The 27,471-nt window shown below is 42.9% G+C and overlaps 1 protein-coding gene and 1 non-coding gene across 5 annotated transcripts in view; one reads left to right on the top strand and one right to left on the bottom strand.

Annotated features, from left to right (window-relative positions):
• Positions 1–27,471, top strand: part of LOC140741179 (integrin alpha-7-like) — a 193,580-nt gene that overhangs the window by 40,101 nt on the left and 126,008 nt on the right. The gene's annotated exons all lie outside the window — the stretch shown is intronic.
• LOC140741652 (U6atac minor spliceosomal RNA) lies at positions 16,551–16,681 on the bottom strand. The gene has a single exon (XR_012102109.1). It is a non-coding gene; the product is annotated as a U6atac minor spliceosomal RNA (small nuclear RNA).

The raw sequence follows: 27,471 nt of genomic DNA, 5'->3' as shown, positions 1-27,471 counted from the left end.
TGTATGTAGCAGTTGTATCATTGAACAGCTTATAAATAAAACAGAATTTCATCAATCTGGGCCCTGGGTGGGAGTCAGGAATCCATGATTTGCTGCAAACTTAAGAATGCAAAATTTGCAATGACTGAGCTCTCTGTTGGTTGGGCATTGAAGTTATTGTTTCAGATGCTGTCTCATGTTTCAATAATGTGCCCCCACACTATAATATATATGTGAAAGGGTCCTCCTGGAGATAAGCATTCATTTACACACGAGTGAGTCATGTTGGACCTCTGTGATTGCATTAATGCCTGGATTTTGTCCAGAAAATGTGACAGGTCTCCATTTCATGGCCAGTTTGCATTGTTTTTGTCGGCACACTCTTTGACAGTCTGTCAATCATGTTGTAGAGGTTGAGTGGAATAGCTTACCATAGCAACGACGATAAAAGTTAGTGACCTTGGTCAGGAGCACCCCTACATAGTTCATTAATATTAATAAATCTCTCAAGGAAAAAAGCAGATGAGTGTCCTTGGTGCAGTAATGTGTGGGCTGGGAGTCGTGGGCTGTGAAAGGCAGGCTCCTCATGTAACCTTTGGAATATTGCACACTGAAAGAGAAGTATAAAAAGGGTTCTTTTGTCCTCCTTAAAAGAGAATTTAAAGCTGTTCTGATATCTGATTGGTGATTTAAGGCATGCAGACTTAGAAGAGCCAGGTTTGATCCCTGACCTTGCTTGATTTAGCTGGTGGATGGCAGTGAGTTAATGGTCCATTGCCTTGATATGGTCCACATTACCCATTAATAAAAGTCATCCCAGGTTTCACTCCCAGCTGTGAGTGGATGGTGAGAGAGGGCAACCTTAAGCTCTGTTATACCACCCCTTCCTCCCATATACACAAAGCCCACCGTCACAGAGTGGGAACATTTACCTATATAAAGGATGGGCAACATGGCAGCGTACCGGTTAGTGCGATGCTATTACAGTTCCAGAGTTCAGAGTTCAATTCCGGCGCCGCCTGTAAGGAGTTTGTACACTCTCCCCGTGAACTGAATTTGGGTGCTCCGGTTTCCTCCCACAGTTCAAAGACGTACCAGTTAATAGGTTAATTGGTCATTGTATATTGTCCTGTGATTAGGCTAGGGTTAAATAAATGGGTTGCTAGTGTGTCTTGTTGGGCCAGTAGGGCTTATTTCGTGCTGTATCTCCAATTAAATAGAGACATAGAAAACCTACAGCACAATACAGGCTCTTCGGCCCACAAAGCTGTGCCGAACATGTTTTTACCTTTAGAAATGACCTAAGGTTACCCATAGCCCTCTATTTTTCTAAACTCCATGTACCTGTCCAGGAGTCTCTTAAAAGTCCCTATCATATCCGCCTCCACCACTGTCGCCGGCAGCCCATTCCACGCACTCACCACTCTCTGCGTAAAAAAAACACTTACACCTGACATCTCCTCTGTACCTACTTCCAAGCACCTTAAAACTATGTCCTCTCATGATTGCCATTCCAGCCCTGGGAAAAAGCCTCTGACTATCCACACGACCAATGCCTCTCATCATCTTATACACCTCTATCAGGTCACCTCTCATCCTCCGTCGATAAATAAATAATTCAAATAAATATGGTCATCACTCAAGTAAATAATAAATTTGAGTGATGACCATAGAATGGACAACCAAAGTGCACCAACAAACGAACTCAGGCCTTGTTTGGTTTGGGCAGGAGGGAACATGGGATAAGTGTTCGAGAAATACTTTTTTGGAAGAGTACAAGCAAGCGTCAGACAATTATAACTAAATAGCAATGTGGTTAGAAGCAGGTTACACGCAGTTTCTTTGCGTTGACCAATAAATGGGCTTTGCAAGCAATATTTTACCGAAACCATTCCATTTCCCATTCTCACCTCCTTTACTTATTGGATTCCAGCAATGACGGTCTTGAAGACTGCTAATTTCTCTCACCACCGCCCCTCCCCACAAATGCTGCTCAACCTGCTGAGTTCCTCCAACAGATTGCTAATTAAAACTATAATCTGTTGTCAGTGCTGATCAAACATAGTGGGTACACTAACCTTGGGCAGTAGCATAAAATTGACACTTTTGGATTAACCCCCCCCCCCCACTCTCACTTCATTTCCTCTTCCATTGTTTACAGTGGACATGACAGTTAGGTCAATGGGTATTAATTTGATATTGCTCTAGCTTAAATAATTTCTGTTGTTTTTGTGGTTGCTATCTGCATCATCTCTTATGATTCACAAATTATGATTCTATCATAAATAGCTCCGGAAACTGTGTCCTTTGCAGATGAAGTGGAGCACAGCTCTCAAAGTGGGTGTTGTCCCTAACCCAGTGGTCTAATGCATTGATCTACTGAATGGTGTGGTACTGATCCACACAAAATGGATAACCACTGGCTTGCACCAATGTGCTCAAACTGGAGTAGAGAAAGGTCGGTAAAGAGACCTTATTCAGATAGACACTATGTTGACTTAAGAGAAGACTCAGTTGTGACAACACCCTTGCCTAAATGCTTTGGTCATTCTTTGGATCTGGGCCTGCATGTGAAGGAAGTGGTGGAGTCTGGCAGGGACTGAATCTTCCGACAGCTCCTGGACTTTGGTATAAAAATGTAGGAATTTGATATTTTGGACCCTCATCATCGTCATAGAGGGATGCTATTTTGAGAAGCTACTTGTGTCTATTATTTCTGTCTTGGCGTGGTACAGGCTGCAGCGATGTATAAAGAGAATCAGCCACAAGCTTTTGAATCATTTCCTGGAAGGTATGGATTTCTGTCAGTGTGACTAACAAGTTCAGGCAGCTGAGATTCAGCTCACAATGCTGCTCTTGCCGTAAGTTGTACCTATTACTCACTCCTGCATCTAGAAGGTGACTGGAGTTGAGCTTTGCAGCAAATGTCTTGAAGTTGTGCAGGTCCAAGTTAAAGATGAGACAGTCTCCACTTGCAGGGGTGTGAGGTGGCAGGGCTGATAAGAACTGTTCTAATCTCATCTTTATCTTGCCAGTTGACTACTTTAAACTGTGCCCTTGATCCTTAGCAATGAGTGGGTGCAGGAGTGTCAGCCAACACTCTTGCATGCTGCTCAAGTTATTGTGTAGAGGCATTTTTCACCATTTCTTCTAGCACTTTGCTTGTATTTTATGAGGCAGAGTTGCTAGTTCGACGCTCAGCCCAGCAATGGATGGAAAATGTGCAAGGAGCCGGCTGGATTCATCTGCCTACTTAGTTGGACGTAAAAGATCCAACAATACTGTGTAGAGATGAGCAGGAATTCCATGGTGGCCAATGTTCATCCCTCAACCAACAGTGCAGTCTCAAGGCATAACAGAGAACATGAATAATAAGAAGTGAACTTCAAAGTGACATTGAAAAACTGGCAAGACTCTCTTTGGTTTGGTGTGTCTTAAATCCTTCTTTGATATGTTGTTACTTTGTAACATAGCTGATGTAACCCTCTTACCATAGGCTTCTAAATCTTTCAGTAGTTCTTCATTGTTGCTGTTGTCATCATCAACACAATCTCCTTGAGCAGGTGAATAAAATGCCCAACAGCATTACCATATTAATAAAATAAAGCATGGTCTTAAACCAGGCTATTACACTAGGATTCAGTCACATGCAGTTAGACCCCATGTGATAAGAGGGTTTGCTCTGTGCTGAATCCTATTACCTTTATTCTTCGTATTCTGTGGTTTGCTGTTCTGAAAAGTGTAAAAACATGTTTGACATGCTCTTTTACATGTTTTCTAGAGGAATCCTATGAACACGGGCAGCATTTAACTCCAGTTAGGCCACCACATTGCCAGTTGTCTGTCAGCCTCTCACACCCTAATGGCACTGCCAGCTTCAATTCCACCCCTTCAACTACCTGCTGGTGAAAACTTTACCCATTAAATCCAAACAAGTGTAATCTAAACTCGGGGATCATGAGACAAACCATAATCTCTGATATGAATAGAAGTTGCCAAAGGTGCTATATTGTATGAATGCAAGTACTGCTGCACTTTCAAATTGCTTCTTAAATTTTCTTTTTTCTATATCTCTGTGGATGTTTGACTGCAGAAGTTACTGTAGAATGTATGTTGTCTTTGTTAGTAGGGAATCCAGATGCCGAAAACATGTGCCCATCCTGCCAGGCTCAGGCATGAAATCTATCAGTTCTTCCCTTCCCCACTCCCTGGCCTGGGCTTTACAGTCCAATTGTGCTTACTGTGTTTACCTGGCTATGATCAGATTTCCACAGACAATTCCCCAAACGAAAAGTGATTGGTGAAATCACGAGTATTATTAGGCATCAACCTATTTGATGTGGTGGCTTTGATGTTAATTTTTATCCAAACTTTATTTTGTAACTGTAAGTAATCCTACCGTAGGTGCAATTATGCTATTTTTTAGGAAGATGCTCAAAATAAAATAGAGTCACAATCCTTGGGAAGAAAATTTTCTACAAACGGTAAAAGAAAAGCCTCATGATCTAAGTTGCCACATCAAAGCACGATCTTCTTTTTCAGAGGCTTACTCAGATCCAAATAGTTTGTGTTTGCTTGTCCTTAGGATATGCTGGAGCCTCAGAGAAACTAATATAATGTGTTTGAAGGAATCATTAACCTGATCCCTTGCTGGTAAAGTAACCTTGTAATAACTCACATTTTCAAAACTTGCCAACACTTTATTACACCTCTTCAGGACTCTGAGTGGCACCAGGGGTAACAGCACATCTGTAGTGCTGACTGGTGCTCTCCAGTGCTTGGCCGAACTGTGTCATGTGACCAGTGATCTCTTTTACACTGTTGGTGCTGTGTGTATTGTTATGCCAGAAGCTGACTGATTTGTGCTCAGCAGCGCAAACCCACCGGAGGTTGGCTACCCACGTGTACACTGAACAGGGTAGTTAACTTTGGGTACAGCTGTACAGCTTTGGGTTTGAGGCTGGAATAAAGCCAAACTAGGTGACGGCAAATACCAACAATGAACCAACTGGGGGCCTGTGCCAGCCTGGCTGCTTCAGGCCACTTTTAGTGAGATACGCTTTTTAATTTCCAGATCTTTAGAAGTTTTAATTCAAGTTCACAACCTGCACTGTTGTGATTTTGGCTGTGTGTTCAGGTCTGTGGATTACTAATCCAGCAACAATGGTGTTGTGCTATATTGCACACCATTAACTAATGCTTGACTGCGGAGAACATCATAACCAACTTCATACTATCCCTATTTAAACACCGTCTGATGTGAGAAGATGAGATTAGTTTATTGTCATAAACACCAAGTTGCGGCTAAATGCTTTGTTTGCATGGGCTGGCAGATAATAAAGACAGCGATGAGCATAAAATAGCCAAATGGTGCAAAGATTATAGTGCAATCCGAGAAGTGCAAATATAACTGCTAAAGTAACCGTAACAGAATAATTGGGAGAGGTGGAGTTAACCAGACTTTACACCAGAAACCATTGAAAGCAGAAATATGATTCTTTTAGTCCTAGTCACATTCAGCCTACATTGTTTTGTGGTTATTACTTTATGTTTTCTTCCTCTTTTTGTTACGAGTCAGACAACAGTGGAAGATTTCCACTGTATGCAATAAAATGATAAACCTTATTATTAAGAACTTGGTTAAGATTCTTTACATTGCTGTGCAAATGAAATTTTTCCCTCCCTTCCTTATCCCACGAGCCAGGCTTTCCTACATTGACTTTAAACCTTTCTTTATAAAGTTCTTTAAGCTGATTCCTTTTAAAAGTTATGAGTTGTATTTCAATAACAGAGGTATTAGTAATAGAGAGCCCCTTGTCCACTTGAAGGATGGTTAGCTATCAGGTGACAGTAGCTGTATAGTGACAGTATCAGGTGTGGAGCAGGTTAAGACCTACAAGTATCTGGGAGTACAGTTAGACGAGAAGCTAGACTGGACTGCCAACACAGATGCCTTGTGCAGGAAGGCACAGAGTCGACTGTACTTCCTTAGAAGGTTGGCGTCATTCAATGTTTGTAGTGAGATGCTGAAGATGTTCTATAGGTCAGTTGTGGAGAGCGCCCTCTTCTTTGTGGTGGCGTGTTGGGGAGGCAGCATTAAGAAGAGGGACGCCTCACGTCTTAATAAGCTGGTAAGGAAGGCGGGCTCTGTCGTGGGCAAAGTACTGGAGAGTTTAACATCGGTAGCTGAGCGAAGGGCGCTGAGTAGGCTACGGTCAATTATGGAAAACCCTGAACATCCTCTACATAGCACCATCCAGAGACAGAGAAGCAGTTTCAGCGACAGGTTGCTATCGATGCAATGCTCCTCAGACAGGATGAAGAGATCAATACTCCCCAATGCCATTCGGCTTTACAATTCAACCGCCAGGAGTAAGATATGTTAAAGTGCCGGGGTTAGGACTCAATGTATTTAAGTAAACTACTTAAGAACTTTTTAAAAGCTATTATTAATGCTTTTTGAGAGGGTGATTTTAGATGCATATCATATTTTTACTGAGTTAAGTATTGTATGTAATTAGTTTTGCTACAATAAGTGTATGGGACATTGGAAAAAATGTTGAATTTCCCCATGGGGATGAATAAAGTATCTATCTATCTATCTATCAGTAGTGATAAGAATAGGATTTGGATCAGTGCTGACCATTGTGCAGTGGATAGATTCATTCATTGCCTGTCATTGAATGAGGCTACATAATGGCAGTAATCAGAGACAATATAACAGTGGAGACTGAACTAAAAGATCTGATGATATTTCTTAATTATATCAGAACCAACCAGTGAATAGCTTCAAATCTCAAGGTGTGGGCATCACCTCTACTTTCTTAGAAGTTTGCGAAGATTCAGCATGTCATCTAAAATTTTGACAAATTTCTAAAGATGTGTGGTGGAGAGTGTACTGACTGGTTGCATCACAGCCTGGTATGGAAACACCAATGGCCTTGAACAGAAAGTCTTACAAGTAGTGAATATGGCCCAGTCCATCACAGTGAAGCCCTCCCCTCCACTGAGCATATTTACAAGGAGGGCTGTTACAGGAGTGCTCCATCAGGAAGGAGGTACAGACACGCCAAGTCCCACACCACCAGGTTCAGGAAAAGTTATTATCCCTCAATCATCAGGCTCTTGAACCAAAGGGGGATAACCACTCACCCCAACACTGAACTAATTCCAACACCTATGGATTCACTTTTAAAGACTCTACAACTTGTGTTCTCGATATTTATTACTTATTGTATTTATTATTATTTTTATTCTCTATTTGTACTTGCAGACTTTGTTGTCTTTTGAGCATTGGTTGTTTGTCCATCTCTGTTGTGTGCGGTTTTTCATTGTTTCCATTGTGTTTCTTTCTATTTACTATGAATGCCCTCAAGAAAATGAATCTCAGGGTTGTATGTGGTGACATATACGTACTTTGATAATAAATGTAGTTTGAACTTTGGACTTTTTCTCCTATATGTTTGACTCAACCTTCTGTTTCTGCTCTTCTCCCCAACTGGTCATCCTCTGTCTATGTGCATATCTCTCTGTCTCTCTCTCTTCCCCAAGGACCTCCAGTTTTACAGTCATTTCCCACTGCCTCATGCTGGCTGAGAACATTTAACCCAGCACATTGACATCTGCGGCAATGAGTGCAGTACAGGATACACAATATCTCGCCAATTAAAACTGAAGTCTGAAAGTGACATCTTTGGTCAAGCAGCAGAGGGCATTGAATGGAATTTTACCCATTGCAGTGGTGCCTTCAGAGGAGGCAGCATCTGGGGACGGGGCTGCAGATCAAATATATTGTACATGTCCAACATAGAAAATGTACAGTGTGAACGTGGCATTGTAACGAGGAGAAGAACAGTTATTGTCAATCACAATTAGAACAATGTTATAAAATCTGACTGTGAACTCCAAAGTCTTGCATGAGGCTAATGATTCCTAATAGGCCTGCATCTATTACAGCCCAGCACAAAAGCTACAAGGAGCCTTTTATTTTTGTGTATATCCAACAGTAAATCAACCTTTTGGCCTGTGATGTGCAATCAGCCTTTTAAATGCTTCAGTTGTTCCTGTAAATACCGACTGATCTATTCAATTTCACCTCAGCAGGTTGTGCATGACACTAATGTCTGTGATGTCTAGACTCCTACGGAAGTATAGGATTCTGATCTGTTTGCCATGTCCCACGAGGTATGGCCTGCACCACATTAAGTCCCTCAGCATGGCTATTGAATGAGATCTGGTTATAGAGAGGGACTTGATCAGGCCTACAGTGACAACACTTCAGAAGTGACTATAAAATGCTTGAAGTTATGAAAGGCACTCTAGAAATGTGAGCTATTATTGGCATAAAGGGTTGGCTGTTTCCTAGCTAAGGGTTTGTTTGGCAGAAGCCATTGTTTTTCTTGTTATTTCTTTGGCCCAATCAGTGTCTTTCTTCCCTGGATGGGTGTCTCTTTAGGGTTGAGGTAACACAGCTGCCAAAGTGAGATTGGAACTCAGTCTCCTGTGGCAGTCTCACTCATCTGTTACTTAAAAATGGAGCAGATGTGCAGTACTGCATGGTGCTGTTTGTTATTTGATGCTCATTGATCTTATTCTAGCTTATTAATGATACCTGAAGGGACAGATGTGCCATTGGTAACTCTCCAATTGAATACTTGAATATCTAAGCTGCTCCTAGTTGGATAAACCATGATGAGTCCATCAGTCGCCTCTGTCATTGCATGTTTGCTCTGGTTCAGTTTAAGAAACCGTAGCGAGGTGTCAGCTATAGCTCAGTAGACAGTGCTGCTGCCTGTGGGCTTTGAGGTTGTGGGTTCAAGGCCGGGTATCTGAGGACAAAAATATGAAGGCTGACATTCCAGTCCGTCAGCTGAGGTGTTGAGTCTGTAACCCTCAGGTTTGGCTGGCGGCGTTAGTCTAGGGGAAGACAGTCTCAGGCCCCTCCAAACGTGTGAAATCTCATGTGTGTGGATGCTGCGTGATGTTTTCCCCTGTAAAATCAGTATCATGAAATAACAAACAGTACACCATATGCAATTAAACGATTGAGCTTTATAATCCTTAATCTGGCTATCGGGTTAGTAAAGAAAACAAAACGAAAAGGACCCATTTTAATGAAACAGTCTAATGCGTACGTTGGAGCTCACAGTTTTCCTCCGTTAGTCCTCCATCGATTTCCCTCGGGCGTCGTCAACTCCCAACCCTATTCCAAGTCCACTAGGTCCCGCAGTCTACGACCTCTCCGTTCCAGCATCTTCTCTCTCCATCTTCTGCCGAGCAAAAGCCTGCGAATCCCTCACTCTTGGGCACACAGGAAAGAAGAAACACTGCCCTTATTGGACGGCGCACATTCCAAAGCCCCCGTTATCTCGAGTCATAATCCAAACACTGCTGCTACAGAGAAACCATTACACTAGCAGTGAAACCTTTCCCAGGGCATTACAAGTCTATCAGGTAAATGTGAAAGATCTCATGGCACTATTTTCAAAGAAGAGCAGGGCGTTTTTCCCAGGTGTTTTGGCCAACTGGTACTCATTGTTCTTTGTGGGATGTTGCTGTATATAAATTAGCTTTTACTCTTGGTGAAACAATAACTACACTTCAAAAGTGCTTCGATGGCTGGAAAGCACTGCGGGATGTGTTGCAGGAATGTACAGTGGTTCTCCCGAGCCTGCTTGGTCTATAATACATGAGGATTTCTCTGTGCACCGTTCTATTGTGTTGTAACTGCAGAGCATTTTGTAGATAGTTAATGCTGCATATTTTAGAAACAATCGTGAGTTCTGTAGGATGGTGTGGGATACTTATTCGCTGAGTATAGAGATCTTTTCTGTTCTACCATGCCTTCAGATTTGAATCACAGTATCAGCTGTGCCTTTGCCTCTGTGAGCACAACTCATCCTTCTGAGTCAGAAAGTGGTGGGGCCAACTTTCTGTCCAGTGACTGTAAGCAAAAAATCCAAGCTGATGTTCTGAGTGCCAGAGCTGAAGGCACTGTCCTTTGGATGAGGTGTTGAATAAAGGCTCTATGTGCCCTCTCTTAGACTGATGTTCAAAGAACTTATGCTACTATTCAGAAGTTCAATCTAGTGTATGAATCAATACTTATCCTTTAACTAGAGCTTGTATATTGCAGAGAGTTGTGAGCGCAGCCCAGTCCATTTTGGAAGCTAGCTTCCACTCTACTGACTTCCCCACTGTCTCGGGAAAGCTGCCAAAATAATCAATGACCCTCCCACCCCATAAATTCTCTCTCCTTTCACCTCATCAGACAGAAGATACAAAAGCCTGTGAGTACATACCACCAGGCTCAAGGACAGCTTCCGTCCCGCTGTTGTTGGACTCTTGAACAGATCTCTCACATGCTAAAAGATGAACTCTTCATCTCCCAGTGAAATTCGTTGTATTCCTTGCACCTTATCGTCTACCTGCACTGCACTCTCTCTGTAACTGTAACACTAGATCCTGTTTTCTTTTACCACTTCAATGTGCTTGTGTATGCCATGATATGTCATGATTGTGAGGCATATCACTCAAACAAAACTTTTTCACTGCATCTCAGTACACATGCCAATAATACACGATACTGTGCAAAACTGTTAGGCACATATATAGCTAGGGTGCCTAAGACTGTATTTGTCAATGTGGAGCAGAGAGCGAGTTTGTAAATCTGGCGGGAGCAAAGGATGTTGGGGATGGCAAGGGTGGAGCACCATGGGAGGGGTGTGGGACGGGTGGCAGAGAGGAAGTACCAGGGGCATGGGGTGCTGCAGATGCAGACACACCCAGCCCTGAGACACCAGGCAAGGTCATTTGATTCCAAACAATTGGTTTATTGATCATTACAGAATGTCTCTCTGGTGCTTCCTGCTTCCTCCCCTCTCCCTTTCCCTTTTCCCAACCATGATTCCCCTCTCCCTGTCCCCTTCCCATTCTCAGTCTACAGTCCCAACCATGAGATGGCTTTCTGGAGATTGGACCTGGACCTCTTGTAAATTTCTTGATCACCAGACATGAATGCCTTTGACCTGGTCCTAAGCAGATTGCAGATCTCATGGCTCATGCAGGGCTTCTGGTTGGGGAAGACGCTGAATGAATTACCAAAACCAATAAAACAGGTGATCTAATCAGTCTGTCTCTCAGGCCTTTACTGTGCAAATTTGCTGTTTCATTTCTGCAAAGGCGAGTGACATTTAGGCTGTAGAGTTGAGTTATATAACCAGATGTTATGGAAGCCGCTATATGAATATAAGCCCTTCCTTTAATTCTTTGAGAAGTATGCAAATATTTTCTTAGAAGAGATTGGCTTCGAGCTCGGTTTGTGTCCTTTTGCGGTGTGCCACAGACTTGTTGTGGTGTTGCTCATTGGGTAACTCTAACTGTCAGCTCGGCGACTCGGATAGTTTCTCTATGTGTGAGGAGCCACTCTTGCAGCACACTTAATCCTCTTCTTGCTCCAAATGATGTCACCCCTTTCAGTCTCTTAATTTCTGACTTTTTTTTAACTCTCACGGTTATGGCTTGCAGACACGGTTGTCAGCCTGGAGAAATCTTAACAGCTGTCATCACAGCAGCTGGCTTCATCCCTACACAATGAATGCTTTCAGAGGAAAAGGTTGAATGCCCGGTCTGGAGTTGCGAGCCCCATGGACCTAGATTCCACAGTCAGCATTGTGCATCTAAATAGTTCCCTTTGTGTTCTTTCTTTTATTCTCACTTCCACTTTCCCTTTCTCTCTCATACTCATTTTTCTCACCCCCTTACCATCATTGTTTTTTTTCCTTTTGTCTTTATCAATCCCTCCCTGTTTCCCTCTTTCTTATACATTTTCCTTCCCTCCATCCCTTTGTTAACTGCACATTTAGCCACACTCAGACTGGAAGTCTGGAGTAATCTGACTCCTCGAGCATTCAAGCAGCTCAAAGATCAGAGAATAGCTGCCGATTTTGTTATGGACACATTATCTTGTGCTGAGGATAATTCACAATGCAGTGTACTTCACCCTTCCTTAATACCAGCTGGTACAGGGAGACCCTGAGAACGTGTCAATATTTATAGGAGGTTCCGTAGAGTGTGTGAGTGTTTACAGCATGCCCCGGGGAGAGTGTTGGTATTTGTAGGGGGCCACCAGGGAGTGCGTCGGTATTTACAGGGGGTCCCTGTGAGTGTGACAGTATTTACAAGGGGTTCCGTGGGAGTGTGTCAGTACTTACAGGGGGTCCCTGGGGAGTATGTCAATATTTACAAGGGGTCCCCGTGAGTGTGTCAGTGTTTGCAGGAGTCCCCATGCATTTTAAAAGACTTAAAAGTTTGAATATCTTTGGTATTGCTTGCATTACTGAGCTTCCCCAGCTGTTGCGAAAGTCACAGTGCATATACCAATGACTGAAAGCTGAATAGTGTATTCATTCTGCTTCAAAGTTCAAAGTAAATTTCTTATCGAAGTATACCACCTTGAGATTCATCTCCCTACAGGCAGCCACAAAACAAAGAAACCCATTAGAACCCAGTAAAACTAAAGAAGACTGTCTAAACACCCAATGTGCAGGGGGAGAAAACAACTTGTGCAAACAATAAACGTAAGCAAATAGCATTCAGAACTGAAGTTTACAAAAGTGAGTCCATGGCCACGAAGTGAGTCGCAGCTGATCCAGGAGCCAGTTAGTTGTAGGGCACAGTCACAGTTCAGCACAGAGATGAGTAAACCTCGCGAGCAGCTAGCTGAACACTGGCCCCGACACCCTGGCCTTTTCAAACCAGTCCGACATTTAAACCGGCCAAACAGTGGGTCATTCCTTGCTCTCGGACTCGAGCCCTGCCGCTTTGATAGGCTCTTGGGCACTGGACCCACTGCTTAGATTCAGCCCATACCTTACCTTTCCAATCTGGCCCAGCAGTTAAATCGGTCAAACATTGGCTCACGGGCCCAGGCTCCTCCACCTTGACTCTGCCTTGCCCTCGTTCTGCCACTTTGAATTGGAACCTCCAAGTCCGCTCCAGTAATGGCGGAACATTGGCTTAGGCCTGAGCCCCGCCACCTCAATTCAGCCTGTACACAACACCACACAACTGTCCTGCGTCTTCGAGGCTTCAGTTCACACTGCAAAACTGCCATGTAGTACAAGCGGTTCAAAGTTCAAATCCAGTAACAGGCTATTGATTGCAGTGATTGTTTCCAAGAAAAAGTGTGATTACTAATGTAGTTAGTAGTTTTGTTTGCTGCCAACAAGTTGTCATTGTACTTCACCAGGGCCATCTTAAACCGGACATTTGTTTTTCGCTATTTTTGGTAAGCTCATCAGACCATACCAAAAATAACATTGAATTAGTCAGTTTTATATTTCATCTTTTGTAACTAATTTTTCATTACCCTGTCCAAACGGTCTTTGTCCATAAGTGAGTCTTGCCTGTAAGAGTCATTATAGCCAAGTCCACTGCTCTCTTTAATTGGCAGATGTATACTTCTAGCAAGGGACATTGAGCAGCCAGCTGGGGCAAGAACGTTGTCTTGGCTTTTGTACCAAGCCACAGCCAGTCCACAACCCATTTTGTGGTCAGCTAGCTTGTTGCAAAGCCTGGGATTTCCCTCTCCTGCTTTTCATCAGATGAACTAGATGAGCTCGTGAGGAAGTTTATTTGAAACCAGCATTAATTAAATGACCAGGCATTGCTTTATTTCTAAAGGTTCGCTGATGCCACAAAACAAGTCACCCACCCAAAGCACCTTCTTGCCACTAATTGTCTCAACACTAACATTCACAAACATCTCAGATCCAACAATGCAACAGCTAACAAGTATCACCTCCAATCACCCTTCCCCCTCCCCAGTAAATGTTGCTCTTTGTCATGGTTTTCTCCTCTGCGATCACTGGAAAACGTGGTCAGCCTATCTCAGAATCAGATCACTGACTTAGATGACATGAAACTTGTTGCTTTTGCAGCAGCAGTCCAGTGCCAGGACATGAAATCACTATAAATTACAAATAAATAAATAGTGCAGAGGAAAGGAATAATGAGGTAGTGCTCATGGGTTTATGGACTGTTCAGGAATCTGCTAGCATTGGAGAAGAAGGTGTTTCTGAATCATTGACTGTGGGTCTTCAGACTCTTGTAGCTCTTTCCTGATGGTGGTAATGAGAAGATGGCATGACCCAGATGGCCAGAGTCCTTCATGATGGATGCTGCCTCTTGAAGATATCCCTGATGACACCCTTGCTCTCAATCATATGTTGTGACCTCCCCTCAAACGTTGACGTGTAACAGAAGGGCCAACCTGGCTTCACATTCTCCTGAGTGGGATAGTCTCGTTTCCACTTGGTACCTTGGCTTAATGTTACAGTGGTACGTAGGGTCTAGACTGACAGTTCAGTAGAGTACCCAAATGTCAGAGGTACCATTTTTTAAACTGAGGCCCCATCCACTGTGTCAGATCAATGCAAAAGATCAAAGGATAGCATTTCAAAGAAGTGTTAGAGAGTTCTTCGCAGTGCTCTGGGGCCAATATTTATCCCTTAAACATTACTGAAATTCATTATGTAGTCATTTTCACACTGATGTTTGTGGGATCTAGCTGTGCCTAACCTTTCAACTCAACATCAGAGACTCCACAGCAAGAAGCATATTATACAGGCATGGGACAATAAGTGGCACGTAACACTCCCACATGTGCTAGCTGTCAACATCTCGGGATTCATTGGTTTTATCAGAGACTTAACCAAATCAACCACATGAATACCATGTCTATAAGTTTAAAGTTCAAAAGTTCAAAGTAAATTTATTATCAAAGTATGTATATATGTCACCATTTACAACCTTGCGATTCATTTTTTGCTGGCATTCTCAATAAATCCACAATAGAATAATAATCATAATAGAATCAATGAAAGCCCTTACCAACTTAGACATTTTAACCAGTGTGCAAAAAACAAACTATGCAAATATAAAAAAAATAATAAATAAGCAATAAACATTGAGAGCTTGAGAAAAGTCTTTGATAGTGAGTCCACTGGTTGTGAGAACAGTTCAGTGATGGGGCAAGTAATGCCGAGTGAAGTTATTCCCTTTGGTTCAAGAGCCTGTTGGTTGAGGGGTAATAACTGTTGCTGAACCTGGTTGTGTGAGTCCTGAGGCTCCTGTACCTTCTTCCAGATGGCAGCAGTGAAAAGAGAGCTTCTCCTGGGTGGTGGTGGTCCTTGATGATGGATGCTGTTTATCTGCGACAACACATTGTGTAGATGTGATCAATGGTGGGGAAGGCTTTACCCATGATGAACTGGGCCATATCCACTACTTTTTGTAGGATTTTCCATTTAAGGACATTGGTGTTTCCATACCAGGGTGTGATGCAGCCAGTCAATATACTTTCCACTACACATCTATAGAGGTTTGTCAAAGTTTTAGATGTCAAACCAAATCTTCGCAAAGTACTCAGAAAATAGAGGCACTTCTGTGTTTTCTTCGTAATTGCACTTACTTGCTGGGCCCAGGACAAGTCCTCCAAAATAATAACACTGAAGATTTTAAAGTCACTGACCCTCTCCACCTCTGATCCTCCAATGAGGACTGGCTCACGGACCTTTGGTTTCCTCCTCCTCAAGTCAATAATCAGCTCCTTGGTCTTGCTGACATTGTGCTCTTAGTTGTTATTATGGCACCACTCAGCCAGATTTTCAATCTCCCTCCTATATGCAGATTCATTACCACCTTTGATTCAGTCTACAGCAGTGGTGTCATCAGCAAATTTGAATATGGCATTGGAGCTGTGCTTAGCCGCACAGTCGTAAGTGTAAAGTGAGTAAAGCAGGGGCTATCCACACAGGCTTGTGCTGCACCTGTGCTGATGGAGATTGTGGAGGAGTTATTGTTGCCAATCCAAACTGAATGGGGTCTGCAAGTGAGGAAATCAAAGACCCAATTGCACAAGGAGTTACTGAGGCCGAGGTCTTGAAGCTTATTGATTAGTTCTGAGCTGATGATGATATTGAATGGTGAGCTGCAGGCGATAAAGAACATCCTGATATATGCATCTTTGCTGTCCAGATGCTCCAGGGTTGAGTGAAGAGCCAATGAGATGGCATCTACTGTAGACTTGTTGTTTCAGTAGGCAAAGTGGAGCAGCTCCAAGTCACTTCTCAGGAAGGAGTTGATATGTTTTGTCACCAGCCTCTCAAAGCACTTTATCACTGTGGATGGACTGTAAGTGATACTGAACAATAGTCATTGAGATAGGTTCCACATTCTTCTTTGGCACCGGTATAATTGGACACTGCTTGAAGCTGGTGGGTTACCTCAGACTGTCAAGACGAGCAGTTAAAGATCTCAGTGAACACTCCAGCCAGTTGATCAGCACAGGTCTTTACTACTTGGCAAGTACCCCATCTGGTCGGATGCTTTTTGTGGGTTCACCCTCCTGAAGGCTGCTCACACGTTGGCCTCAGAGACTGAAATCACAGGGACATCAGGGGCTGTGGGAGTTTGTGAAGGTTCCTCAATGTTTTAATGGTCAAAGCAAGCATAGAAGGCATTGAGCTCATCTGGAAGCAAAGCCCTGTTGTCATGTATGTCTCTTTTTAAAAATTTTTTTATTAATTAGATGCCACTAAGTAGATGGCAATGCCTTAACCATTTGTGTGTTGTAAGGCCACTAGGGCCCCTTCCATCCTTATCAAGGGGAGTGCTAACCTTCTCTCCTTTTATACAACACATGTATGTCTCTTGATTTTACTTTATAAGAGATGATAGCATTCAAGTCCTGCCATAGCATTCTTCATTGACTTCAACTTTAGTCCAGAATTGCCACTTCACCCGCAAGATGGCTTTCCAGGGATCGTATCTGGACTTCTTGTAACTTTCTTGGTCACAAGATTCTGACCTGGCCCTCAGCAGATTGTGGATTTCCTGGTTCATCCAAGGCTTCTGGTTAGGGAAGAATGAATGCTTTTGTGGGGACACACTCGCCTAAAACTGTTTTAATAAAGCCTGTGATAACCACGGTGTGTGTTTATTCAGATCCACAGGTGAGCCCAGTGAGCTTGAATACAGCCCAGTCTACCTACTCGGTACATAAGAGCAGGTTTGAAGTTAGGTATCTTGTGAAGAGTGCCTCACCTCCTGACACACATCTACCATCTACAAGCACAGATAAGAAGTCTGATGGAGTACATTAATTTAGATGGGTGTTGCTCCAACAGCACTCAAGAAGCGCAACACTAACCAAGATAAGGCACCCTGCTTAATTGGTACACCATCTGCCACGGATATACAGTGGTTATAGTCTGTAACATCTACAAACTGCACTGCAGTTACTTGCCCAGGCTTCTCTGACAACACACACCAAACTTGCAATCTCTACCACCAAGAAGAATAAGGTTAGCAGGAACTGAGAAATCTTATCACTTGCAGGTCACACACCATCCTGATTTGGACAGTTCTTCAGTGTCACTGGGTCAAACTTCAGGAACTCTCTCCCCAAAACTACTGGGAGCACCTTCACCAGAAATATTGCTGCAGTTCAAGAAGGCAGCTCACAATCACCTATTCTAGGACAGTTAGGGATGGTCAATAAATTCTGGCCTTGGCAGCAAATCTCATATCAGAAGTGAATTAAAAACACTTCCTCCATACTGGACTGAACCAGCCTTTGCCATTGCAGATGAGCATTGAATTTCTGCTTTGTATTATTATTATTATTATTTTTATTATTTTTATTCACCTAAATAATTAGAAATTTTATTACTTAATGTGATTAATTTGTTTTATTTTTGCAGAAACTGAGGTATTTTGAAATAGAAAAATTTTACTAATGGCATCTAATCACATTAGCATCAAAGTTTTTCTTACATTCAGCGTTCCCTCAAAGTTTTTTTTACAGCTGCTCTGAACAGGAAATTTTTACACAGCCTGGAAACTGCGTGGCTCTTAATTTTTTTTTGTAGATGGTGTCGCCGTTCAACAGGCCGGCAGGTATTAACAATGAACTACCAACTTCCATTCTGTGTTTATTGTTACAATTTGTAACAGTGTTGTCACTTGAAACACTGACAATGTAAATACATTATAGCTCCAACATCTTTCAAAGTAAAGGTAGTAGGACATTTATTATTAAGAAAATTTATAGATTATATTAACATATATTTCAAAATTATACGAACATTATATTAAAGGAAATTCCAACTGTGTGGCAACAAAGTCAATGTACACATGAGCATTTTAATTACAACGTGGCTGCACCCCATGCAGCATAGAGGGAACAGTGCTTACATTCATTATTTGAGGAGGAAAACAAATTGGAAGTACATTGGGCTTCGCTTGAAAGAACTTTTCCCATTAATGGAAACATGGAATGGGAAATGTTCGTTCACCATAGAGCAGAAGGCAGATTGCTTTAAATACAAATCAATCTGACAGGCTCTATTGAGATGTGAGGTCATGCAGCAGAATTAGAAACAACTATGAGTATGTTTATCCTCTTCTATTTGGAAACAGGTTTCAACACTATTAAAAACAGGGGAAAATGTAAACTCAGCAGGTTAGGCAGCCTACGTGGAGAAAGAAACGAAGTTAACTTTTCGGGACTGTGACCTTTTATTGGAGTTAGGTGCCATTCAGTCTCTCCTGCCTTCCCTTTTGATCCCTCTTCCCACCTTACTTGGCTGACACTTTTAAGCTTGCTTCATCTTTCCCTCTTCTGACAAAAGATCTTTGACCTTAAATGTAAATTCTTTTCTCGCTCCACAGACACTGACTGACCAGCTTAGCAGTTCCAGCAGTTTTCATTTCACATTTCCTGTAACCACTCTGTTTCACGTTTTCTGCACTGGATTTCTTTCTACATAAGATATCCTGAGAGTTCATCTCTCAAAACCTGGCTTATTTTCTGTTTTTCCTCATTCCATCATCTTTTTCTTATTTTCTGGTGCTCTATTCCCTTGCCATTCTAAAATGGAAGTAGCAGGCGATTCCCATAGCAACCCACCCTCCCTCCATATACTTATCAGTCTCCATAAATATCTCCACCCAAGCTGCTGGGTTGTGCCTGTGACTAAATCCCTATCCCCATATCCACCCTGCTGGGCTGAGTATTGTTGCAGGAATCAGGAATGAAATTGGAAATTGCAAAATAGAGCTGCTACTTTGGTATCACAGCATAGGGAGCAGAACAGATTCACAGCTGACAGTACCAAACTGGGATGGGGTTGCTCTCTGTGACTAGATCCTGGAAGCTGTGTTTTTTGGGAAGCTCAGCATTTTTTCTAAAGGAACCTAGGTTTCTCAAAATTCAAAGTAAATTTCAAACTGAATTGATCATCAAAGTATGTATAAATAGGCATCCGTTAGTCTTGAGAGACCATGGGCTTGGAAAGTTTCCAGGGAGCAGGCCTGGGCAGGGTTGTATGGGAGACTGGCAGTTGCCCATGCTGCAAGTCTCCCCTTTCCACACCACCAATGTTGTCCAAAGGAAGGGCATTGGGACCCATACAGCTTGGCACCGGTGTTGTCACAGAGCAATGTGTGGTTAAGTGCCTTGCTCAAGGACACAACACACTGCCTCAGCTGAGGCTCAAACTAGCGACCTTCAGATCACTAGACCAACGTCTTAACCACTTGGCCACGCACCAAATATGTCACCATATACTACCTTGAGATTTATTTCCTTTCAGGCATTTGCAAGAAAATAAAGAAATACAATAGAATCAAAGAAAATCTACGCACAAAGACTGACAATTAACCAAAAGAAGACAAACTGTGCATAATTAATTAATTAATACTGAGAACACGAGTTGTAGGGTCCTTGAAAGTGAGTCCATAGGTTGTGGAAAGTGTTCAGTGCTGGGATGAGTGAGGTTATCTACTCTGGTTCAGGAGCCTGATGGTTGTAAGGTAATATTTGTTCCTTAACTTGGTGGTGTGGGACCAGAGGCTCCTGTACCTGCTTCCTGTTGGCAGCAGCAAGAAGTCAGTACAGCCTGGATGGTGGGGGATTCTTTGATGATGGATGCTGCTTTCCTGTGGCAGAGCTCTTTGTAGATGTGCTCAATAGTGGGGAGAGTTTAATCTGTGATGGGCCTGGTTGCATCCACCTTGCTAAGATTTAAGCATATATGGATATGAAGGTGTAGTATATGGTTCTTGACTGCATTAAATCATCCTTCATTGACCTGAACTGTCCCCACCATCAGTCAATTTGAAAAGTGATTATTAAACATCTTAGTTATTCCAGACATGCAGAGAGTGCAGCAAATGATTGTTAAAGTGTTTCATGGGTTCACTTTGAAAATTAATTTAGACTCTGCTAATCAGTGAGCTGCTCAGTGTGAAAATCCTGTGGATCAGAGTTCAGAAGACTGGGAAGAAGCACTTCCTGTGCATGTGCTGAATTAGCTGATTCCCGGCAAGCAACGGTAGAAGTGTTGCAACCTTTTTCTGTGTCCTTGAGCAGGAGAGTAAAAGCATGAAAACAAATGAGTCAGGTTTCCTAGTCTTGATAGCAGGGCCTGAGATGCACAGGGAATGCCAGTACTCCGGTACTGCCTGGAGTTTCAGGAGGATGTGATGGTCATTGCTGCAAGCAGCCCAGGAGAAATATCACCGATGAATTGTGCATACATGCTTCTATTTTCTTCAATCCCTTTCCTCAAGGTGTAAATGGGAAGGGAGCAGAATGGGTGGCTGCTAAACCATCAGGACTACCTCCAATTGACCTTAGGTAGACTGATGAAGGATAGTTGGTACCGAGGCACACAGCCCGAACAGCACCCTTTGAACTGTATGCAAGCCAGGGGCAGTTGGCTAACGGGGGGGGGGGGGGGGGGGGGGGGAGAGGGGGTCTTCTCTTTTTTGTTTCAGCATTAAATATTCAATTGTTGAGGCTAAATCTGCTGCAGCTGTGTATGCCAACCAGAGCTTTACCTTAAAAGGGATGGAGTTGAATTACTCTGGCCAATGACTCCTGGAATGCAGTTACTCTAAAGCCTTCCAAGTATTTAACTGTTTACAGTGAGACTGAGGCTGCCTGTCAGGTGACTGAGCTGGCAAGGGTTAAAGGTCTGCAGATGATGTCATTTCTTCCCAATCAGAATCTCCCATCACTCACTAAGGTCAGGAGAATTACTTATTAAGTCTGGTCAATACTGTTAAGTGGCAATATCAATTTACAGCATATTTTTATTACTTAGTAATTTGTGGTTCGTTGTCTCAATGTCACCCACTCCCATTATGAGCATTCCACTTATCTTCTGAGCCACAGGGCTTTCTGCCATTAACGTTACATACCTTCCCTTATCCTTCAGATGGCTGAATGACATGGAGTGTATGACCTGTGAAGAGGCCATTCAGCCAAACCAGTTGTGCTAATGTTTAACCTTCACTCGATCAGAAATCTTAATCCATCCTCTGTATCCCTTTGCCTTTATTTCCGCCTACTCTCAATGGGCTCTTCAGTCAGCTCCTTCATTCTCTGCCTCAGGTAGTGCATTCCACAGCCTCAGAAGTCTTTCAGTTAAGGTAATAATAAATCTACTCTCTGCCTAAAGTCCTGCACATTATTGTTTCACTCTAGAGTACTCAATCACTTGTTGCCAAAACCCCATCTGTTGCACTAATGACTTTGTGGGATGTGGGTAGGTGGGAAGAGCATTGGCCATCAGACCTGCACTGTATGTGACCCCAGGCACACCAATGTGGTTGACCCTTAAATGGCCCAGAAGGCTACTCAATTGAATTAGGGATGAGGAATAAATACTGGCCTTGCTATGGTGCCCAGATCATAAATAGAAAATATGTGGGGTGTCAGCTGGGGTGAGTCCAAGAAGGTGTGATATAGAGACTTTATGGGGGTGAAACACACATTGGTCATTTGCGGTTAGACTCACGATTGTGTTTGCCTTTTGGTAACTATACTCTCAAAGTCAGTGATCATATTTTTCTGATAAGATGGTGATGGGCTCGAATGCAGTGGCATCCACGGGGTCAACCAAAGATGTTATTCTTTTTTAAACATTTTTTTACAATCACAAGGCTCTGCTGGACATAAGGATTTAAATACTACAGGTCTGCCCCATCAGCAAGTTGCGAGAGACCGAAGGAGATGGAGGGTATGAATTGTGCTACTCCCTGCGTCAGGGCGGTGTTGGAGTGGGTGCATGAAGGTGTGCAGTCTAAGAGCGAGTGATTGTCTTAGTTGCTTTCCTCGTGATTGCAAGGCCCTGTTGGACATTGGTGGTGTGAAAGGTTGCAAGTCCAATTCATTGGTTGATTGGCGAACGGCAGGGGAGGTGTGTGGCCTCGAGCTGTGGCGTCGCCTGTTTGCAGCTGCCCAGGGGGAAGCTTAGGAGTCGGGCATCCCACAGGAATGCTGGAATGGTGCAGAGCAGCCCCACCGAGTGTTTGCCCAGCAGAAGACAAGCTATATTGGGCTTGACTGCAGACTGCTGCAACATTCATGGACTCAGGGACTAGGATGATTTTTTTTTTGTGTGACTGTGTTTTACTGCTATCAGATATTCTTGCTATCTTATATGTGCCTTGTGCTGTGTGTGACTGCTGGTACTGTGTTCTGCTGCTCATCCCCAGAGTTATGTTTCATTTCCCTGTATTCATGTATGGCTGAATGACATTTAACATGAAAGCATACAGGCATTTGATGCCTGATAAGAGATCAGGAGAATGCTATTCTGTTGATGGAAGTAAGCAATGAAACTTCACAGTTATTAATAATGTGTGAGGCAGTATTCTGATTGCATAGGAAGATCTGAATCACAGTTAATATTTAGCTGGTGTCCACTCCCTTTACTGCATCTTGCTAAAGTGTTTTGCTCTCTGTAATATTCTGACTCAGTCATATTTAAGCTGTCAGCTGAGGTCACTTCCACTTAAGGAAGATGAAAGCTTTCTCAACTTTGTGGGCTTCATGTTTAAATGTTGCCTGCTTTTCTAAAGTACTGCTCAGACCCCATCATGAGTGCTGAGTTCAGTTCTGGGTGCAGCACTTCAGGAAGGAAATACCAGCCCTTGAAGGAGATGCAAAGGAAATTCACCAGAATGACAAAAGCCTAATTTATAAGAGCAAATTACAAAGATGAGACTTGTATTTCCTTGAAATAGCATGGTTAAAATGATTTGAGGAGTTGATGGGGTATGTGGGGCTCCAGAACAAATGGATAAAATTTGAAAATTTGAGCAACACATTTGCACACAGTGGGATCTAAAGTTTGTCCTTCCCACAGCTGACTGCTAAGGCTCAGGGCCTGCTGAAAATGTCAAAACTGGTGGATTTTTGTTCAAATACAAATCAGCTATGATCTCATTGTGTAATGGAACAGGCTTGATGGCTGAATGCCCTGCTGTTGTTACGTTCATACGCTGATTTCCAAGAATTAGGTCATAGAAACATAGAAAACCTACAGCACAATACAGGCCCTTTGGCCCACAATGCTGTGCTGAACATGTCCCTACCTTAGAAATTACCTCAGGTTACCCATAGCCCTCTATTTTTCTAAGCAAATATGTACAAGTGATGTACACATCAGACTTGTGACATAAACACATGTTAATTACTGTGAGTCTGCGATAAATTTTACATCCATGGTCCGAAGCTCTTGGTACCTTCTGGATATTATTGCATTGTACCTACCAGCACTACAAGAGAGCACGCAAACCACTCTCAATACACAAGCGATGAGGCTAGTCACCATTACTGGCGTATACTTGGTGCCTGACTAAAAAAAATAGCAACAGTTTGAAGAAGCTCTTTGAAGCACCTACACCCTCAGTAGATCAACCACACTCACCACAGGAGCTCAAAGCTCATCAAGCGGCATGTGCTGAGATTTTCCTGGTTGCACAGAGTCAGTAAACCCATGTCGTAGCGATTAAAATAAAAGGACCGACTGGCATGTGCTTAATTTTCATATAACCACATGCCGGTCGGAGTACAGAGAGACCTGAGTGGGGCAGTTTAGTAGGAAACAGGACAAAATGTCAGCTCAGTCACAGGGCACCCAGGAGTGCATAATTGAGAATGTCAGTCCCTGCCAATGCCCATGGAAAGGATGATGATATCAAGTGGAGAGAAATAGATGTGATTTGTAGAAATGGCTGGAAACTGCAAGACTCCAACATAAAAGTAGAAATAAAAATGCAAATCATTAGAGAAAACTATTGATATAGCAGCAGATTGTTCTATCAGGAAATTACCTACCACAAGAAATTCTATGTCAACTCTTTGAAGGATTGAGGATTGATTTCATTTTTCCACAGTGAAGACTGAAGCAAAATACTTATGTAGTTCATCCACCATTGCCTTGTCCCCCATTACTACCTGTCCAACATCATTTTCCAGTGGTCCTGCCTCTCTTTTACAGTTTATATATCTGAGAAATGCTTTTGGTAACCTCTTTGATATTATTGGCCAGCCTACCTTCATATTTCATCTTCTCTCTCCTTATGGCTTTTTTAGTTGCCTGAGGTTGGGTGGGACAAAAACCAGAGGTCATGAGTTAAGGGCGAAAGGTGAGATGTTTAAGAGGAACGTAAAGGGAAACTCCTTCACTCAGAGGGTCGTGAGATTGCGGAACAAGTTGCCAGCACAAGTGGTGCATATGAGCTCGATTTCAACATTTAAAAGAAGTTTGGATAGGTGCATGGATGGTAGGGGTATGCAGGTTGATGGAAGTAGGCAGGTTCAGTATGGACTAGATGACTGAATGGCCTGTTTCTGTGCTGTACTTTTCTATGACCCCATGACTCTTCTGTGGGTTTTAATAGCTTTCCAATCTTTGAATTTCCAGCTAATTTTTGCTCTAATATACCCTCCCTTTTGCTTTTATATTGGCTTTGGCTTCACCTGTCAGACACGGTTGCATCATCCTGCTTTTAGAATAAAACATATTTGGGATGTATCTATCCTGCACCTTCTGAATTGCTCCCAGAAACTCAGCCATCTTTCTTCCATAACATTCTGTCTCTTTCAACAATCAACTTCCCAGCTCCTTTCTTCATCCCTCCTCCTCCAAGTTTCATCTATCACCTGGTAGTTCTCTCTCCCCTGCCCCCACCTTTAAAATCTATTCATCACCTTTTTTAATCCAGTCCAGTCAAAGAGTTTTGGCCCAAAACATCCACTGTACTTGTTTCCATAGAGGCTGCCTGGCCTGCTGAGTTCCTCCAGCATTTTGTGTGTGTTGCTCGGATTTCCAGCATCTGCAGATTTTCTCTTGTTGAAGATTCAATCACTATTGTTGGTCAAATGTTGTTTGATGCTGAGAAGAGGATGTTAATATTTTTATGTTGCCAGTTGAGGAAGCAGTGATGGTTTGGCATAAAGGGGATGGCCTGTTCCCATTTGCTTTACTGAAAATGCACCTTTCTGTACTTACTCAAAGATGGAAATAAATCTTGGTTTAATGTCATCTCCTTCAGTTCTGCACTGGGGGTGTTAACCTAGATTGCTCAAGTCCTGAGGTGGTATTTTGTTTTCCAGTCATCTTAATCCGAGTTATTCCAGGTTGCCTGAAGAACACTAATGTTCTTCATCCGGTGCTCCCGGTGCGGCCTCCTCTACATCGGGGAGACCCGACGCAGATTGGGGGACCGCTTCGTCGAGCACCTATGCTCCGTCCGCCACAACAGACAGGATCTCCCGGTTGCCACTCACTTCAACTCTCCCTCTCATTCCCATTCGGCTATGTCCATACATGGCCTCCTCTACTGCCATGATGAGGCCAAACTTAGGTTGGAGGAGCAACATCTCATATACCGTCTGGGTAGACTCCAGCCCCTTGGTATGAACATCGAATTCTCCAACTTCCAGTAATTCCCTCCGTCTCCATTCTCCCATCCCACTTTCACTCTGTCTCCTCTTCTAGCTGCCTATCACCTCTCTCATGACTCTGCCTTCTTCTACTAGCCATAGTGCTTTCCCCTTAGATTCCTTCTTCACCTCTCTGGCCTATCCCCTCCCTGCTTCCCCTCCCCCACCCCTTGATCTTTCCTCTGATTGGTTTTCCACCCTCCCCGCACCTTCTTTATAGGGCCCCTGCCCCCTCCTTCTTTAGTCCTGACCCGAAACGTTGACTGCCTCTTTCAACGGATGCTGCCCGACCTGCTGAGTTCATCCAGCTTGTTTGTACGTCTTGATTTGACCACAGCATCTGCAGTGCACTTTGTGTTTACTAATGTTATCTAAAATTAATTAAGAATGGAAAATAGTGGATATAACAGAAATGTTTTCATGTTAACTCAGTTTATTTATTTTCGCAATCCTGGTTTTGGTAAGATGGAGAAATATTAGTATTGGTATAGTTTGTCAGTTAATATCCCTAGCTTCTGGACCACATGAACATCGATGGAAGTAGGAAGAATGCTTTGGGTTTCCTATCTCATTTGTCAATAATGTTTCACTTCCAATAGAAAGAAAAAAGGAATAAAGAATTGAAAGGGATGTCCTGAATTGTACTAGTCACTGTTGCTGGAGATGTTGTAGATGTTTGCATATGAACTCCCAAAGTATGAAGTATGGAGTCCTTCAGTACAGCTGGAATAGGATGAGAGAGAGAGAGAGAGAGAGAGAGAGAGTGTGTGTGTGTGTGTGTGTGTGTGTGTGTGTGAGAGAGAGAGAGAGAGAGAGAGAGAGAGAATCAGAGTGTGTGTGTGTGAGAGAGAAAGAGAGAAACAAGCTTACTGAGGCCCGTACTATTCTTATACTGCCTTCAAACAATAAGACAAAATCTAACCACACATCAAACCATTCATTTAATATAGCTTGTGACAAAAACCAATAGGAAGGAAGAGAGGAAAAATCAGGCCTGGGGTGATAGGGAGGGCGAGGATAAAGGACAAGCTCAATGATATTTTAGTCGTTCCAGCACTCTGCCTTCATTGGGAATTGAGAGGAAGGAATGTACAGAATTAAAACAACGCTTCTGTGGCTTGTGCCCAGGATTTTGGCCTGTAATTCTTTAAGGATTCAGCCTACTTCTCCTCATGTAGCTGATGTTTAGTAATGCTGAGTTGCTGGAATTTGTGGGAATTCCCTGATTGCTCGTAAGGGTCGAAACCTCCAGTCACCCTTTGAAAATGAACGTTAGCAAAAGAGTATACAGTACAAGCCCCTTGTTTGTCAGACAGGACAACCAATCAGTTTCTGCCTTACTAAGTATTATCTGGTGCTGAAATAACTCGAGAGCAGACTGTAAACTAATGGCAAACTGTAAGCAAATGGCAACTTCTTCCATTTATGGCATAAGGGATTAACAACTACTATTATAAACTGGAAATCTTGAGCAACACACACAAAACGCTGGAGGAATGCAGCAGGTCAGGCAGCATCTATGGAGGGGTCAATGCTTCTCATCCTTATGGACGGTCTCGGCCTGAAATGTCAGCTGTTTATTCATGGATGGGGCCTTACTTGCTGATTAACTCTAGCATTTTGTGTGTGTCTTGCATCTACTATTAAATCAGTCACATGTCTCAAGAAAAGTCTTTGAAGTAAAA

The sequence above is a fragment of the Hemitrygon akajei genome, chromosome 18 (genome assembly GCF_048418815.1).
Source record: "Hemitrygon akajei chromosome 18, sHemAka1.3, whole genome shotgun sequence".
NCBI classification, from domain to species: domain Eukaryota; kingdom Metazoa; phylum Chordata; class Chondrichthyes; order Myliobatiformes; family Dasyatidae; genus Hemitrygon; species Hemitrygon akajei.
This window is presented reverse-complemented; position numbering and strand designations above follow the sequence as displayed.